Here is a 19836-nt window from a genome sequence, read left to right as displayed (position 1 = left end):
GGGTATCAGTGAGCTTTCCAGACAAACGATTAGTCCCATTAGTCTCGTGGCACGGCGGATCTTACACGGACTCTGGGATATCAGAGTATTTCCTACACTGTTTAATGAGGTGTGCGTTTCTGGCCGTGTGTGTGTGTGTGTGTGTGTGTGTGTGTGTGTGTGTGTGTGTGTGTGTGTGTGTGTGTGTGTGTGTGTGTGTGTGTGTGTGTGTGTGTGTGTGTGTGTGTGTGTGTGTGTGTGTGTGTGTGTGTGTGTGTGTGTGTGTGTGTGTGTGTGTGTGTGTGTGTGTGTGTGTGTGTGTGTGTGTGTGTGTGTTTGGACTCTTCATAATGCATTACATTTCTGACATTAAAAATGAATGCCGGCCCTTTATCTCTCGGGTAATATCATGCCGTGAGAGGATGTTGTGTAAACCAGGCGCCACACAGAGTTGTTATTAGAAGACCTTTCCTCAACAATAATAAAATTGCATAAAAAAATTAGATGGTTGCAACCAATGTGACATGATTTTCTTTTTCAGGTTGGTGTGTGTTTGTGTGTGAGGCTATATCCCAGTTTGCAAACTACTCCTTCTACATAGTATGCACGTTTAGGATTAGTGCGTCCCCCATCATGGCCAGATTACATTTGTATGCTTTCAGGGCTATTATTACTAGGGCTTAAATTTAATCTCAATACTTTTAATTCTTTTCATCATCATTTCAATTTTGATTCATCTCAATATTATTGAAGTTGTTCTGAAAAAAATCTCTTTGCATGCAACAAATTTTTGCACATTCTCCTCTAAACAGAAAGATCCTGTTTATTGATATTATGGTATTATTTAAAGGGCAATATTTACCTAAAAATGTTTTTAACACAACAATGTGAAGCTATATATTTAATTTTTAATTTTATATTTTATGAAAATGTTCATTTTAAATGTTTGGATATAAATTATGGCTGCATGATATTTAGGAGAAAAATGCAATTACTGCAATATTATATTGCAATATGAAAAATATACAGAAAGTACACCAAATTACTTATTGTTTAGAACGATTGGGGTAGTTTTGTTGGGGATTGCATTTGCATAGCATATTAAAATAATAATACTACTAATAATAATAATTAAAGCTGCAAGCGCTTGCACTGGGAGCACCGCCACCCGGTGGCCTTAGGAAAACGGCGAATAGTGGGCGACATGGATTTAAGTGGGTAAATATAGGAGAGATATGTGAAAGTCACTTCAATGTGCCACATTTCCTGCTGCAAGCAGGTGGCGCTATAACTTTGACTGTATACTGGCATGTAGATGTCTTCAGGCCAGGACTTTTTTTGTTTTTTTTGGAAGTTTGGGTCAGATTGGACATTGTATACCTGAGTTCAAAAACTTCCTGTTTCGTAGCGAAACATTGGACGGGCACGCCCTTCAGCCAGTATATTCATTTACAGACTCAGCTCACACAACATCTCAGAACAGCTTGATTCACAGTAAATGAGACTCTGATACAGGAAATAGTCATGCAAAAACGTCACGTCACAGCCTAGGTAGACATGTGTCCAACAATCAGTACTTTTCATACATGGTAGAAGTATGAGAAATGGGATTCAGCCACTGTGTGTGTGTTGAGTTGTAATTAGTTTTTAGTTGCTTCGAGATTGATGGAATCGCCGTCCATAGACAACAGACTTGTCCTCAAGTGCTGTGATTTCACGTTATCATCTGTTTCTAATCTTCTCAATTAAAGATATCAAAACAAAGTTCCAGCTCTGTGTCGCTGGCCTCCGCTCTCTCTCGTTTTGATCAGTCTCTGGCGTCGCTGCGTGTCTTCAGAGCTCTGGCTGAACAGGCAGGTTAGAAATCAGGTCAAACTCTTCAGCTGTGATTCAATGCAAACGGACAGCCGCCTGGTTCTTCACCGTCTACGTCCTCTTCTGGGAGATGCTGGCTTGCCGTTATCTGACTTCTTTTGTTTGTCAAACGCCCCGAGATCTCACCTGCCACCTGAGCCCCTTGACGCTTGAACAGTGCAGGTCAGCTGACGGTAATGTGTGTGTGTGTGTTGGGAGCGAGGCGTGTCGTCTTGTTTCTTGCACACATAATTGAGAAAGCGAGCAGCGTTGTGCCTGCTATAAACCGTGCGATTTCAGCAGTCCATGACAAATCACACAGCACGACTTGGATCTAATACACTTGTGTAAGGCATGTTTGTAGACCGTATGATGACACCTGGATCGTGGGCTACGACGCAAGTTAGTAGAAGAATAAATTGTCATCAGCATGCGCTAGTGATAAACAAATAGAGCGAGATGAATCGCAATTGTGATTGTTACGTGCACTGAAAGAAAGAGGAGAATATGAAGGTCATGGCTAGGGAAAAGAGGCCAACTTGACATGCCAAACTTGCAGATGGAGCTTGAGGTAATGGTTTTAAGTTTTAGCGCCATGTCGTTTTGATTAGGGCTGGGTGATATGGCCAAAACATTATCATGATGATAATTTATCAATCGATATTGATAATTATCACGATAAATGTCACATCAACAAATGATCGCAGGCTATCTTTGGTCACAAAACCGTGACGACGGCCATCTTTGAACCTCTCTCACTGTACGACGGACCACCGCCTAGGAGCAACGACCACAGAAATCTCCACAATTGGTCATCTTTCATCTAGGACAGTGGAAAATCTTGCAACGCCTACCGGGAGGGTGTAGAAAGTGTTGAGTTTGTATAATCAAGAGGGGATACAATGAACTGGAGGTGTGTCTCAATCAATACATTTGTTAAAATACTCATGTTTGTCCAGTTGAATACATCTATTTGACTGTTTAAGTGCCCTTAAATGTCATTTTAGGACTCTGAAGGTGTCACATGTCGTGTCGACTTCCTGTCCTCTTCACACCTGAAGCATTTTCAGGTTCACACAATCCCTTTTCTTCCATGCGATTCTTTCTACTGCATGTTTTGTACTGTATAATCAAGGTCTCATTTTTATCTTTTGTCTGGGACCGTGTGTTGGATCGAACCGTTTTTCCATTTACTGTGTGAGATTTGGGGCAAAGTTTGACCAGATTGAAATCCAAAAAGGTCTGGAGAAGGAAAAAAAAATAGCCATCATCAGGCATTGTAACCTTAAAACCCACATTTCTCGTTTATTTCTCGCTCGCTCCCGCCATTGTGCGTTTCTCATCTTTGGGTTTGTATCTGGCTGGAAATTGATAAGCCAGAATCCCTGACAATCCAAAAGGCTTTGTGTGTGTGTGTGTGTGTGTGAGTGAGTAGGGGATACGAGCAGCGTTTTTGTTTATCTTGCTCGCCTTTTCCAGATGGCGCTCGGCAGAAAGAATCCACTTCTTGACATGCTCTCTTTCTCTCCCTCATTACTGGCCGGCTGTGGGCTCTTGCAGAAAACCGGGCGAGTTTTCAGGGCCAGACTCCGACGCCGAGTGGGGTAGAAGGCGTTTCTCGCCAAGAGGAGTAAAGCGCAGGATGTTTGGGGTTGAGTGTGTCTATAAACATTCAGCCTCTTTATTTTCACTCAAGTGGCTTGAGAGATCCATTACTAGTAATGGATATTTACACGTTTTAATACATCAGTGATGCCGCAATCCTTTTACAACAATCATGAGCCAGTAAATCAATAGCCTGATTTATTCAAAACAACCCAGAGTCATTTGTGCCACAAGTGTGGAGGCATTTGTTGTGCGTGTTGTTTAGAAATGGCACCTTTTAATGCGACAGGCCTGTACTGCAAGGTTCCTTCTAGCGGATGTTTATTTCGAACAAACGCCGTAGGCTACAGCAAATCTGCTTCACCATTGGCGGTAATCATGGTCTATTTTTGAACAGACATGCTCTTGGAGATCTACCTTCCTGCTGAGTTGAGATCTGGCTGTAATCAAACACACCTGAACTAGCTAATCAACGGCGGCATCTCAATTTGCATACTTGCACAAAAAGTTAGTACATACATTTGAGTAGACAGCACACCAGTATTGGGACACAATGTCAGATGAATTTGTCTCATAGTTTCCATTTGTCTTTGAACAAAAGCATTAGGTAAATTACCTTATCACAAACCTTGTCCATTTGCATGTGAGCATTAGCATTATCTAGATGACCTTATCAGATAAGCTGTGTTTTAATTCATAGGCCACGCCCCCTTGAAGTCCAAAGAGGTGCGAATTAAATAGGGCATTATTTGAAGGGATAGCCATTTGTAGTGGTGAAACCATTGTGGACTTTATCGAGTGCACTCATTCTATCCCACAATGCACCGCAATAACAAGTGTGCAGACAATGTACACTCAACGGCTGTCTGAGTTCGCTCACTCGTTTTCATTCACTTCTTCAAGTGAACTGTATTTGGAGACTCACGCAGGGAATAGTGATTTGAGGGGCGATTTCGGATTTGTCTTTTAAGTCACGTCAACAGCGTAAGAGTCTGACATAGGCTATAGAAATTGTTGACTAAAGTTATTTTGTTTGTTTTTTGAGCACAAAAAGTATTCTCGTCGGTTTATAAAATGAAGGTTGAACCAGTGGAGTCATATGGGCCATTTTAACGGTCTTTCCTACCTTTGTGGGCCTTGAAAGTGTTCATTAAATTGCTGTTCATGGAGGAATCAAAGAGCTCTCGGATTTCATCAGAAATATCATTTGTTAGCCTAGATGCCAGCTGAACTTAGCCCCGACCACTAGAGGTGGGCAGATCGATACTAATATCGATAATATCGATACCAACGTGAAAATATCGATACTTAAGTTTCAGTTTCTCTCGTTTTGCGACCTGGCTGTGTTTGTCAAAATGCTGCTGCTGTCACAGAGCAGAGGAAGCTCTCAAGAGAGTGCTGCTCGTGCTCGACACTGCTCTCCTCCCCCTCTCCTGTTTTGTACCGTCACGTGACTCACCACTAGCGCTACCACCACCAGCAGTCAGGCGCGCGCGCGCAGCTCAGCCGCGCATTTTAATTTTCAGCATTATATTGTATTACAAGGAGAATTTGTTTTACATTTTTTATATTTATTGTGAAGTAAAACTTTGTGACTTTGTTTATTTAAGAAAAAAATCCTGAAAAGAAGTGCACTAAAGACGAGAAACATGTTTTGTTAACATGCTACTTGAAAAGAGAATTTGTTTTTATATTTGTGAAGTAATCATTTTGTAACTTTGTTTATTTAAATAAAACAGAAGTAACCAAAAGTTGTTTCTGAACAAAAGCTTTTGTAGTACTGATTAATAACCCAAAATGCAAATCACAAAAACAAATTAAAAGTCATGAAAATTAATTTAGATTTAGGTTGAAGACGCATCCACCTTAATTATTAAAAAGTATCCGTATTGGTATCGGTATCGGCGATACTGGCCCTGTATTTACTTAGTATCGGATCGATACCAAATCTAGCAGTATCGCACACCTCTACCGACCACAAATATTTTAGGATCCATAGAGGAGTAATTATCCCCGAACAGAAACTGTTCTGACCAATGAAATCATCAGGGCGGGCTTTAGACGATGACGGACAGATGATCAACAGTAACGTAATCATCACGTCATCAAAGGGGCTTGGATTATATTTGTTCAAATCCTAAACGGAGAGCTTGTTTGTATTCACCTTCAATATTTCTCTCAGAAATGATGATCATGTTGGGTAAGTACTCTGTGTATCATTAAATTCTTTAATTTTTTTACAACACCGGCAAAGATAGTTTATTTGAGCGTGTGTGCAGACAGGGTTGCCAAGTTTTTACAACAAAACCCGCTAACTACTAGCCCTAAACAATAGCTTCTCGGGGGGAAAAATGGCATTTGGGGGGTAAAATGTGTGTTATTCATAGACAGTAAAAGAAATAGACAGAGCTATCCCATTGACTTCAATGGCGGAAAAATTAGGCCAATCCGAGGCACTCACTTCCTGATGGCTGAGCGAACTGCGCAGGCTCAGACTGAGCTTGACGACGTAGATGTGACGTGAGCCTCCTGTCTGACAGCTGTAGGTCTTCTAGTAGTTGTGGAAAGTAAACTCTGAATCACGTTGTTTAAATGTTTTCTCCTGTTGCTTTTGGCTCATTATCGGCTCCTCCCCATTCTTCTCCCTTGACTTTATCTGACATTGTTTCCACGTCCCCCCGACTGTCTCATAGACAGTAAAAGATTCCCTGCGAGCGTCTCCTCAGGTCTATACGGTAATTTCTCAACTGTGCGACAGCGTTGCGTTGGTTATGACGCAATCGTTAGCCTATTTTTACAAAAACAGCTTCTACGAGGCGATGGTGTAAGATACAAGGTAGCCTTTTATGCATTGTCGTGTTTCTTTATAGATAAACAATGGACAAATTGAGTCTTTAAGCGCCTCTGATGTAAATTTTTTCACTGTCAAAGTGACACAAAAATGAATGGCAGTCAATGGGATGCTAAAAGCAGGTGATGGCTTGGTTAGCAATGGTTAGCCCCTATGGGTGGAACGCTTTCCGAGTGCTAGATTACCCCCTTGGTGTTATTTTGGCAAGGTTTGCTGCTAAAATTCGCACTCATGGGTCTATATATCACATAATAGTCGCTTCAACCCGCGGACATAGAAAACAACCCGCGGAAAAAAAACGCGGACTTGGCAACACAGTGCAGTTGAGCTCTGTTGACATTTGACAACTAACGTTTTGTGTCCCTTCGTTGCTCTGATTGGTTGTAGGTCTATCCAATTGATAACTTTCCTGGTTGGGTTGAAACACGCCCCATAATCACAGCCCAATGGAGCAGTTTCAGACTCATATTCTGACTAGAATTCAGTATGACCACGTCAGGCTATTCATTTGTGTTCATAAGATGAAGATTTTTGGTGAACTAACCCTTTAAATGCATTGCATCCTGAAATGTAACACATTATGCACGGTGTGTGTGTATATGTATATATATATATATATATGTATATAACAGTAAGCGTTGTGTATTGTTCTGAATATAGTATTGTTAATATGATGTAAATTGGCCCACAGCGCTGCTTTCCTGCAGAGTTTCGTTTCAGCACCTAATCAAGCACCTGTCCTAATCAAGGTCATGTGGTTCAGATGTGTGCTCATACAGGGCCAGAGCTAAACTTTAGCACGCTAGAGGCAGCTCTAATGGAGCATTTGGTAAACAGGAATGTGCTAGATCTGTAGTTTATCATCAGCGTTCTGTAACGTACTCTTGCCCTGCGTTGTGTAAAGGTTGTGTACTTCTGCTCCAGAGCGTAATTCCTCGGTCACACAGGGCATCGAACTTCCTTCAGAGGTCTCTGTGTGTGCTCATCCATGTCTCTTCCATTGCTTTGTGCATTTATTGTCTGTCTATAGCCGTCCTGCAGGTCATCTGTGCTGTTTGGCTGTTCTGATCGAACAGGTGTTGGTCTGGCAAATTTTTCCAGGTTCTGTATTGATAGACGATCGATGGGTCCGTCAGATAAGGAGAAGCGTGTCACAGGCCACCGATCCCAACGCTTATCTTCTCGTTCCACCAGTGGCAGTTCTAATGAGTGGAAGAATCCCTCAAACCCATTATTGAGCTCTCTGGCTGCCGATATATGTTGACTCTGTTGGGAGGTTTGTTTGTCTCAGTTGATTGTGTTTTTGTGGTTGCACTGACTGAGGGTATGTCATGTCATTCTCAAAGTAAGTTAGTCGGTGACCATCTTGGTAATTCTCCTGGACCCTGTAATTTCCACTATGCGGAATCCAGACATAATGTAATTTACTGAATAATTGCAGAATTTTGTGCTATATAGACGACTAGTGTCTGTGAATATTAAAGGGTTAGTTAACCTAAAAATGTTAACATAAAAGTTGTGTGTGTGTGGGAGAAATTAATTTCAATTCACTTTAATTTCATTCATTCACACGAGACATGGAGAACATGCAGAATTCATATCTCTTTGTGGTTTAAAGGGATAGTTCACCCAAAAATGAAAATGTAACATTTATCTGCTTTATCCCAGGGCATCCAAGATGTAGGTGTGTTTGTTTCTTCAGGAGAACACAAATGAAGATTTTTAACTCGTAACCGTGGCTCTGTACCAGTCGTATGAATACACTCCATTGACATGCATTGTACGAGCAATGGTTGAAGTTAAAAATCTTCATTTGTGTTCTCCTGAAGAAACAAACACACCTACATCTTGGATGCCCTGGGGTTAAGCAGATAAATGTTGCATTTTCATTTTTGGGTGAACTATCCCTTTAAACCACAAAGAGATATGAATTCTGCATGTTCTCCATGTCTCGTGTGAATGAATGAAATGAAAGTGAATTGAAATTAATTTCTCCCACACACACACAGACACACAGAAGTACGAGTGACACTCGCAGTGTTTTCAGCCTTTGTCATCTCACTCACTATATGAAATAATCATGAATGCATGAACTTCATCACCAGAGCCGCTCTGAGAGTCGCTTCTTCAGCATTTTCAGTTGTATTTGAGAAAAACTATCGCCATATGATAAAAACATAGAAACTCAAAGGTCTTCCTGGCAACCTGTCAAAATAAAAGTTTGGTTTAACTTGAGGAAACTGTGACACAAATATATTACTGTTGTACAGTAGAATTGAGCTATGTCTCAGCGTAATAATAATATTAGCACTAATAATAATAAAAAAGCCCTATTATTATTATTATTATTATTATTATATACTGTTTTTTAAGGAATAATCCATTTATGTTCAATGTTTTAATTTTAACAGTAAAGCTCTGTTGTGCAGCACTTTGTTTGATAAAAAGTTTAATTTAATATGATTAAAAGATAAATTAAATGAATGTTTTCCTTTGAAAAATGTAAATACGGAATACAGAAAAAAAATGTTTTGGTTTTTATGAAATCTATTAACATGCTTTTTGATTATTAAAATGTAATTTAATTAAAACATTAACAGAAAACGCAGAATTTGGTAAAAATAAAATAGAATTTGAGAAAAACAAAACATATTTAATTGATTTAACTTAATTTTTGTTACATTTTTAATAAATTGTTGTGAAATTGTCTGTTTCATCATTTCAAATAACTAGACATGCTTTTTGATTAATACAATTTAATTTAACCATTAAAATGGAGTCCAAAAAAAAGAATTTGTCATCTTGAAACATGTAATTCTTGTTAAACCTTTAATAAATTGTTGCTAAATTGTATAAGTGTCATTTAGGCCTGTCACGATAACAAATTTTGCTGGACGATAAATTGGCCAAGAAATTATTGCGATAAACAATAATATTGTTATTCTGAGACCATTTTCATCTAAAATAATGATAATGGCATAAAAATGCAGGTACACCTTTTCAAAGATCAATAAACTTTAATTTCTAAAAACCATTTAACACTAAAAATGGAAAACATTTTAAATAACCACAATAAATGAACAAAACAACCAAAAACAATAAAAGCATGGACTCTCAGTCTGTTTAAAAATGCACTTGAATAAGCACCAAAAACAATAAATAAAAAGGATGAAAACTGCAACGGATGATTGTGTTTTAGGAGCATATTAGGGGCGGCGGTTCGCAAAACCCACGGTTCGGTTCGTATCACGGTTTTAGGGTCACGGTTTTCCGTTCTGTAGGGTTGTTGTTGTTTTTTTTCTTTTAATCCAGAAATGTACTTCAGCATATGATATATTAATTATCCAAAATTTAGGAGACAGTATTAAAAAAAAATCTTATATCATAGCCTAATCATGCACAAACTGAACTTGACCATCTCTGAGGAAAGGGATATTTTGATACAGCAAGAGAGGAGACATTGATGACATGCTTTTCATTTATTTGGCAAAAAAAGAAGAATGCGTTTTGCTATCTCTACAGGAACTTATGTGCCTTTTTAGCACACAAAGATTGAAATGAAGAATTAACTTGCGTTTATCAAACTTCAGTGTAGCTTTAAGCCTCGTTTATACAAGACGCGTATAAACGCGTATAAACGTCTTGTTTATACAAGACGAGGGTGCGCGCGGCAAAAATGACGTCGACGTGGAGTGCGCGAGACCCCATTCCGCTTGGCGTTGTGCACATCAAATTTTGTTACTTTGTGTGTGGCTCCGCAACCGAAGAGCCACGAGTTCCAGACGAATCTGCTGGCCGAGAATGACGTCTCATCACGCCGCACCCGGTCTGCGCGTCGAGTATAAACACCTCCCCAAAGAGGCGCGCGCAGTCAACGAGAGAGATGAGGCAAACAAAAACATGCAAATGGCAATTATCGCGGCCAGAAAAATTATCGAGCTCATTTTTTAAATTTGATTTATCGACTATCACGACAGGCCTAGTGTCATTATTATTTTAGTGAGTAAAAGATGTTTTTTGATGAATACAGTTTAATTAAATTGGATTAATTTGAAGAAAAGAAAAAAAACTATTTCATAGGGCCCTAAGTATATATCCAGCTCAGATTTGGTGTAGAATGTCCATTTGAGGGCAAGACCAGGAATATGTTTGGAATGGCATACTATACATGATCATACAACATTTTCAATCACATAGTGTTGTGTACAGTACAAGTCAAATATGATATGGTCATGTGACAACAATATAGCATATTACTGTTGCTACATTTGGGGCGGCAGTGGCTCAGTGGTTCATGTAGATTACAATCTACAATCCGAAAGGTTGGTGGTTCAATCCCCGGTTCCACCTGACCAAGTGTCGAGGTGTCCATGAGCAAGACACCTAACCCCAGCTGCTCCCGACGAGCTGGATGGCGCCTTACATGGCTGACACCGCCGTCGGTGTATGAATGGGTGAATGTGAGGCAAAAATGTAAAGCGCTTTGGATGGCCATAGGGTCTGTTAAAAGCGCTATATAAATGCAGTCCATTTACCATTTACATGCCTACGGTTTACATACTACTTTGAAAAACAGCATTCCAATCCAAACAAAGTGTGTGTTTAATAACCCAATTGGCTCTTCTCCTTTTTACATCCACCATGTTGAGTGTTTCTCTCATTAATTTTTCATTGAATGGTCTGTTTCCTCCTCATACTCTCTCCAGCTGTGAAGAAGACTTTGATTTTGGTTTGCTCATGTCACCATAGTGTTAGCAGGTGTCCCAGCAGCCCTTATGAATTATCCTTCATGGACCAATGAAGTGTCTGTCAAGCTCACACGTTTTCAAGCCGAGTCTGAAATGATTTCTATTTCTGCAGGTTGCGGCATGTTCAGAATCATTTAGGCAGGTAGAAGTTTTTATCGAACAAAAGACATCCACGGGTTGACCGCATCTTCTCGGAGGAATATGAGTTCTGTGAATGCAGCGAATCAAAACACCAGGTTCATATTCAGGATTGTTGAGTGTAGGCTGGTAAACCACAGGGAACTCTTGCTGCTCTGGGATCTTGCATTTACATGAAGCTTCAGTGTATTATAGTGTCTGGGCGGAAAAGTCACTTGCACAAGGCTTTCATATTCCTTCAAATGCTTTCTCTCTCTCTCTTTCGGATGCCCTTTACTACCCCTCACTAGTTTGCCGTCAGAAATCCTCTCAGATTTACTCTGAGGGCAGCGGCTCACAGCCACATACACGCTGAAGAAATTTCGTTCAGAATCGAGAGGAGAGAAAAGCGCATGTTCGATGACTTTTTGGCTCATGTTCTCGTTTCGTTTCAGCCTCTTCCGCTCACTGTCCTTTATAAATATTCACGCGCTTGCATTCACAGACCGCAAACTGTGAATCCGCGAATTCACTCGACACTCCAGTGAGTAGTAAGGTTTGATCCTTCTTTTACTTGGCTCTCGCACCTTCTAATTTCTTTCTCTCACTTGACTTTTTTTTAAAGGATGGAGTCTCCTGTGGATTTCCACTCTCTCCCGATGTTTGCTTGCAGACTGCATTGTTTTTTTCCCACTACATAATTTTCTTCATCACACAACAGACCCCTCTTTGTCTTCCTCGCATCATTTATCGCATTTGTGTAAGAAACTCGAGATTGAAAGATTACACCGTAAAAATCATTTTATTAATCAGTCTTTTTGCCTTGTTTTTCAGTAAGATTTCTAATCATCCCTAGAAGATAAATTGACTTGTTTTTGGAGGATTCATATTGAATTGAACTTTTCTCTAGAATTAACAAGTGAGGTGGATGTTAAATACAAGAATACAACTGACAATAGCTTAAAGTAAGTGAATAATCGGTAACACTTTACAATATTGGTCATTAGTTAACATTAGTTAATATGAACTAATAATGAACTGCACTTATAAAGCATTTTTTAATCTTTGTTAATGTTAATTTTAACATTTAGTAAAGCATTATTAATATATTGTGTATATTAGTTAATGCACTGTGAACTAACATGAACAAACCATGAACAGCTGGATTTTTATGAACTAACGTTAACAAAGATGAACTAATAAGTTTGAGGTCGGTAAGATTTTTTAAATATCATTGAAAAAAGTTGTTGTTGCTCAAAATACATTAAAATTAAATAATGCGTGAAATGTTATTACAGTGTAATGCATTTCTGTGATCAAAGCTGAATTTCCAGCATCATTACTCCAGTCTTCAGTGTCACATGACCTTCAGAAATATGATAATTTGATCCTCAAGAAACATTTATTATTAATTATTATTATTTTAGGATTCTTTAGTGAATAGAATGCTCAAAAGAAGCTCATTTATATTCAAGAGAAATCTTTTGTAATATTAGAAATGGTTTAATGCATCATTTCTGAATAAAAGTATCAATTTCTTTTTAAATACACTGACCAGTGGTGGTGATGCATATTGTTAATGTATGCTAACATTATGTTCGTACTGCCCACCCCCGTGTTGAGGCGTTCTTTAGACGGCTTGACGCTTGTAGATAAGGGACAGATTGAAACCGTATTTGTTTAGCATTTGCATTGGCAGCTTTTAATACCATGTGAGCCTTGAGTGATTTTAAACAGGCTGCTGTTAGCTGATTGATAACGTTTAGCGTGACATGGCTACGGTTCCACTGGGGCTGCAAATGAAAGGATGAAGCAATACCGCACATCACTGAAATCCAGCACTGGGCCCAATACCGAGCCCTGAGGGACGCCGTAATGGCTGCTCGTACCACAGATTTCTTTCTCTTGCACTGCTGAAGCTAATGGGGCGGCGTTTGGGAGAATGTCCGAATCTCACATTACTCACAATCTGCCTCTCTAATGGCTTTTCAACGTTTGAAATCGTTTTCAGTGCTAAAACAAGCTCTCAGCAGCTCGTCGATTAGGGCATCAGCGGGCGTGTAATGAATGTCTGCGTTGTGTTTTTTTATTTTTTATATGGAAACATTGATATCTGAATCAATGCCGTGCTCTTTGAGGCAAAGGGTCAGTTCATGAAGCCGTTTAGTTAAAGAAGTTGAATCTAGTTTAACCAAGAGCTGCTGAATCATGCATATTTAAATGAAGGTGCTGTCATAACTGGTCTGGAAAGTTTTGCACATTAACTGATTTGCATAATTCCTTTTAGTGAATCAGGTGAGAAACGACACGTGTTAGTGTTATTAGCAGGTGCAATTCATTCTCAGTATTGCTTTCCCTCTTTTCATTCTCTATTTTTGCAAGATGTGTTGACACTCTGGGAATGACTTGTGGACAGATGTGGTCCAGCTTTGCTCCTTGTTGACGGACTCCCGCTGGTTTTGGCTCAGGCACCAGTCCGGGAATCATCACATCCAACACCTGTTCCTCTGCTAAGCACCTTCTTGTCTTTCTGAATGATTTGCTCTCTCAGGGAAATTTCAGGGAGGCTTTATCTGACTCTTTCTCTCTCCCTCAATCTCTCCTCCTTCGCTTAAGCTCATTAAATGTTTCCGAGAGAATAGGAAATCAATGGTGCATATGGTGTGAGAGAACTTTTTTCTTGATTTGTTTTACCCTGTATTTATCTGCTTTCACATATCTCTTTCTTTTGCTTTCTGTCTGTTTGGCAAGATAGAATTACTTGAAGCAAAGTTGCATAAGATAATGATGAAGCGAGTAAATATCCGTTTTTAGTTGAACTATCCCTTTTTGCAAATAGATGCTGAAAGCAAGAAAAAACGAGCCACAAATACTGATAAAGAAATGTGTTTTTTTCCAGCTTTTCCCACTCATCCTCCTCTGGGGCGAAAGACTGTAAGGTAGGAACATGGTTGATTTCAGATGCGCTCTTCATCTTGTTGGCAGACGAGCCACGGCTTGGCGGCCCGTCCGGTGTTTGTCGCCGAAATGGTTATGCAGCACTTGGTTAGGTTCCCACACAACCTTTATTCATCCTGACACACATCAGACTTCTGGATCACAGCGGAAAGAGCCGCTGGAAGGAAAGCGAGAATGTCTCGGATAGCTTAAAATGTTCATTGTTTCCCCCTCTCGTTTAATCATCCTTACCGGCTCTCTCGGCACTGAGCCGGGGGTTTGATAAGTCAGGCTAGTGGAGGTTGACAGTATGCTAAACTGCCTTCCTGAAGTAACTGAAATCAGGCTTCTTCCTTAAGATTACATTAAATGCATCTTGACTCCATTTACTTTCTCTTTACTTCATGTCCTTGGTCTTATTGTGCACAATTCATCATGTTACTCTAAACAAAAACGAACTAGAAAATATAGCTGCAAGCAGCAATTATCTGGGTCCAAGCGCTTTAAGGCCTTTAAGCTCCATGGCATTGTGTTTTATTTAACAAGCCTGTAATCACTTCGATCAGAGATGGAAAAGACCATTTACAGCTAATACAGGCAATTTACTAAGGGAATACATGGTATGGTCCGATTTCCATCAAAGTTTGCATGCTTGTTTAGATTCATATGTTGCATGTGCTCGCCTATTTCATGAATTTCTGGGTTTTGGTTTAGGAATGATAGGCTTTTGGGAAGACTTGATCATACCTGTTTTCCAAAGGACCCAGCTATAGCTATCCGAGGGACACAGTTCAATATTTTTTTGGGGGTGGATTATTATTGATGCTGTGTTTTTGTTGACGCTGAGCCAAAATCCTAGGACTCGTTCGAGAATATTGTTTTTTGAATTAATCTCCAACAAACCGGTAGACTAATAGCGGCGGTCCTAGAGGTGAAGTTGCTCATAATGTGGAGTTCTAACATGTGGTATGAAGGTTGTGTGGCTGTGCATGTGCGAAAAATCGTGGTACACAACCCTTTAAGCGCTTGAAAAGCGTGAAAGCACCCCTCCCGGTGGCCGATTTTCCTTCGCATTACTCACAGGCCTCTGTGGCCGTGAGTCAAACAGGCCCTGCGAGTATTATTCCAATTGGCCTACGTTAACCTTGTCTGATAGTTACTCAACCCTCATTGGTTACCGCAGGTCGTGTTTTTCAAGATAGGCGAGTGTCCTCAAAGGCAGTTTTGGCACCTTGGACAAAGACACAGCATGCTAATTTTCAAGTCAATCAAACCTAGGGTTGCGTAGTATTTTGCCACATGCTTTTTCACATGACCACAGAATGAGCTCTTGCATATGTGTGCAAGTTTGGCACAAATATCTCATTCCCTTGACGAGTTATAGCCATTTTAGTCATTTTGGCGCCCCTTTGAGACTGTGAATCAATTTTTATAAATAATTATTAACAATCAGGCTCCAGAGATTCTTGCTGCACTGGTTTGGCTCCGATCCGGCCAAAAAAACCTACGACTAGTTCGCAAAAGTAGTTTTTTTTCGAAATCCAAAACACCCTAACATTTTGTAGTTATGAGTGATTTTGTACTTTCCCCGCTGTAGCGCCCTGGTCAGGCCGATTGGGGCGAGCCTTGGTGACTTTGTAGATGGTGAAAGCACTACCAGCCCTCAAAGTTCAAAGTCTCTAGGACTTTGGTCGGCCCCGATCCTTCGAAATTTCAACAACGACGATAGGGTTTCAGTAGCCTAGAAATCTAGACGCACCCTAGCCGCAGCAAATCTAATCTGCTGCGAGTGTCGTCTAGTAACTCTCAATACATGTCTGAGCTGTAAAAACCAAACTCTGGTCGGGCCAATCACATCGCGTATAGAGTCGGTGGGCGGGGCTTAACATAATGACGGCCGAGTTGCGTTTGCGTGCTTCTACTAAACACAGAAACTGGCGAACGGCGGTCTTTCGAATCAGCTTTGACCGCGACTCTGGAAGACTTGGAGTTAAGCTTTTCTCTGAGAAAAGAACAAAGAACGGCACTGAAGTCGTTCTTAAAAAGGGAAGATGTGTTCTGAGTTTAGCCGACCGGATACGGCGAAAGTTTAATCTGTCAACAAGCTCTGCTTCACCTTCGTTGCTCTGGTTGGTTGTAGCGCTATCCAATTGCGTGCAGAGGGAGTTTGAAAGACAACCGTTTATCCCGCACCTCAGATTGAGCTGTCTATGGTGAGTTTCCAGACCAAACATCTTGATGTGGGTCTGGCTTGTCAGGCTAGGGTTTCAGAGCTACATGCTTGAACCCCTAATTATCATCTAGGGCTGCACTGTTAGGGAAAATAATGTGAAACAATAGTATTAAAGACAAAAATTCCAATATCCAATCAAATCATTTTCTTCTGAATATTGCGTTGCCAGACACAATATTAAATGTTTTGCAAATGCCGTTTCATGTCTTTTAAACCCATTTTACTTTTGTTTATGTGGTATTTTTCCAAGTTAAATTGTATTTGTGTTTAATACATTTGTGAATTGTTTTGGGTCATTATGAGAATAAAGAATTAAGCCAAATTTAGGGCATGTTTGCTAAAATACTAAGTTAACATACTATTCAAAAGACAGTGTGTCAGTTTTTTGAAAGAAATGGTTTTGAAATGTTTTGGCTGTATTTATTTGATCAAAAATACAGTAAATTATTATAAAAATGTTCTGTTTTAAAATGTCATTTAATGATCAAATCTGTATCTTCAGCTTCATTACTCCAGTCTTCAGTCATATCGTCCTTCAGAAATCATAACAATATGATCATTCAGAGGCAGAGCAAGTTATTAGGTTGTGATGAAAGATTACAAAGACAGTTTATTTCTTTGTAATAATGCGCACCAATGAATCGTTCACATTAAGACCGAGAGACATGTATTAAGAAAGCAAACCGAGTGCATTTTGACATATTTCTTTCCTTTGTAACTTTAATCCTCCTTTGTCTCTGCTAGCTTGGCTTAATGTGATGTACTATAACCTGAGCATGTACACACACACACGCACACACACACACACAGCACTTTCCAGTGTTCTGGCTGTATTTCAGGCTTCTGCTTCACTATCAGCAGTGGAGCAGCTTCGCTCTCGCCGTTTGGCCAAGCCTGGGAAACAATACGTGCTGTTATTTATTTATTATTTTCAGAAAGAGGCTGTTTGTCGTTGTGTCAGGGGGGAGTGACCGACCGTGTGTGTGTGTGTGTGTGTGTGTGTCAAGCTGTTGGGCAGGTCCAGGCAAAGCCCATTGTGAGGAATAATGGATGCAATGGTCGCTATCGCAAGAGTTATCTCCCTCACACACACACACACACACACACACACACACACACACACACACACACACACACACACACACACACACACACACGCGCGCGCGCGAGGGCTTGAGGAGCTGGTGATAAATGACTTTGAGACTCGCTGTCTGCGATCAATAAACCACTAGCACCAGATGAGTGAGACCGAGCTGCCGCTCTCCGTTTCCACTTTCCTTCTCTCCATCTGCTCCTCTTTGGCTCCTTCAGTCACCCTCCTCTCCTCTCATCTCGTCTCATCTCTCTCTCTTTCCATCTGCTCTCTCCTTACACTCGTCTCATCTCGTATCTCACTTATGTCTCATCATCATTGTGTTGTCTTTTCTCGTCTCCTTAACTTGGCTTGTTGTCCAATCTCATCTCATTACCGTGTCTCGTTTCTCCTCTCCTCTTTTTATCTCGCCTCATTTCTTTCATATATCTTCTCTTTTTTTCTCTCCCCTGGTCTCTCAGTCTCTCCTTATCAGTTTATCTCATTTCTCCTCTCAGGTGTTATATCTTTTGTTCTTGTCTTTTTTTCTCCGAAAGTCTCATATCTTTTCTTTTTACCACTTCATCTCTCTCTCGTCTGTTTTTTGCTCGTCTCATCTCTCGTTATTGTCTTTCAGTTTTTACATCTCGTCTTGCCTTTTTCTTGGCTCATCTCATCTCGTTCTCTCTCTCCTCTCATCTTTTTCTCATGTATTTTGTTCACATCTTCACGTCTTTTCACATTTTTTCTCATTTCCCATTGTTTGTTCCCTTATTATCTCATCTCGTCTCTTCTCATTTTTTCTTGTCTCTTTTCTCTCTCATCTTTTCTCGTCTCGTCTCATCTTTTCTCGTCTCATCTAGTCTTTTTTCTTGTCTTGTCTTGCGTCGTCTCTTCTCATCTTGTCGTCTTTGTCATCTTCTCTTCTCATCTAGTCTCTTTTAATCTTGTCTTTTTTCTCGTCTCTTCTCTTCTCTTCTCATATAGTCTTTTTTCTTGTCTGGTCTCATCTCTTCTCATCTTCTCATCTTGTCTCTTTTCTCGTCTCTTCTCGTCTCGTCTCTTCTAATCTTGTCTTTTTTTCTCATCTCGTCTCTTTTCTCATCTTTTCTAATCTTGTCTTTTTTCTCATCTCGTCTCTTTTCTCGTCTCTTCTCTTCTCGTCTCTTCTCATCTTGTCTTTTTTCTTGTCTCTTCTCATCTTTTCTTGTCTCTTCTCATCTTTTCTTGTCTTTTCTCATCTTTTCTCGTCTCTTCTCATCTTTTCTCGTCTCTGCTCATTTTGTCACAGCTCTTCTGTCTAGTTTCGTCTCTTCATCTCTTCTTTTCCAGTCTCATATAATTTCCTCTTTTTTAGACTTCTCGTCTCATTTTAATTTCTCATCTTGTCTCATCTCTTCTTTTCTCATCTTGCCTTTTGTAATCTTTCTCATTCGCCTCAAACAATTTCATGTCTCATCTCATTTTCTCACCTTATAGCTTTTGTCATGTCCTCTAATGTCTCCTTGTTTGGTCACAGCTGGTCACACTTTCTTTTTCTGTGGCATTCTGGTCTCATGTCTTTTCTCTTTTTTTAATCTAGTCTTACCTTGTTTCTCACCTGTTTCTCAATAAAGGACTCGCTGTTTTCACCTTTAGTTTGATCTCATCTCTTCTTTTCTAATCTTGCTTTTTCTCAAATCTTCATTTTGTCTCTGCTTGTTTTGTCCCAGATCTTCTTTCTTGTATCCTCTCTTCTGTTTTTTTTGGTCTCATTTCATGTGTTCTCATCTCCTCTGTTCTCATATCATCTCATTTTTCATTTCCCCAGTTTTCTCATCTCATTTAGTCTCTTCTCGTTTTTTCCCAGCTCTTCTTTTCCAGTCTTAGGTATACAGTAATGTCCCATTTGTAGTCTTCTGGTCTCATTTCATAACTTTTCTTTTGTCTTCTCGTGTCTTTTCTAGTCTAGACTTTCACATCTTGCTTCTCACTTTCTCACTCTAACTTGTGTTATTTTCTCCTGTTCTCATGTATCTTGTTTCTTTTCTCACGTCTTTAGCTTGTCTTGTTTTGTCACAGCTCTTCTGGTCTCATCTCTTCTCTCCCCCAGTTTCTCATCCTCTCATCTTTTGTGGCTTCATGTCTCATTTCATGTTTTCTCATCTCTTTTCTCAAATCATCTGCTCACTTTGTCACAGCTCTCCTTTTCCACCCTCGTCTTTCCTCGCCTCTCTTCTCCTCTCTAATCGCCCATCGTCACATGAAGCTCAGTCGTGGTCATGTAGGTCATTTTTGAGGGGCGCAGGTGATCGCTGGACACACACACAGCGCACGCACGATATTGTTCAATTACTAACACTCAAATGCACAGCGAATGGCTCAGATGTGCTGTGAGTGTGTGTGTGTGTGTGTGCTTGAGTGCGAGAGTTTCCAGCTGTAGGGATTGATCGTGGAATGA

The 19836-nt window shown here is 40.1% G+C and overlaps 1 protein-coding gene across 5 annotated transcripts in view; it reads left to right on the top strand.

Annotated features, from left to right (window-relative positions):
• Positions 1-19836, top strand: part of plxnb2b (plexin b2b) — a 245161-nt gene that overhangs the window by 47759 nt on the left and 177566 nt on the right. For 2 of the 5 annotated variants that reach the window (XM_067436861.1, XM_067436859.1), the window contains exon 2: positions 14054-14093. The exons of the other annotated variants lie outside the window; for them this stretch is intronic. The gene's annotated coding sequence lies outside the window, so the exon portion shown is untranslated. The remainder of the gene's footprint in view (positions 1-14053; positions 14094-19836) is intronic. 5 annotated transcript variants of the gene reach the window in all.

This window comes from Pseudorasbora parva, chromosome 25 (assembly GCF_024679245.1).
Source record: "Pseudorasbora parva isolate DD20220531a chromosome 25, ASM2467924v1, whole genome shotgun sequence".
In the NCBI taxonomy this organism is placed as follows: domain Eukaryota; kingdom Metazoa; phylum Chordata; class Actinopteri; order Cypriniformes; family Gobionidae; genus Pseudorasbora; species Pseudorasbora parva.
Note: the sequence above shows the minus strand (reverse complement) of the source record. Positions and strands in the feature narration are given on the sequence as shown.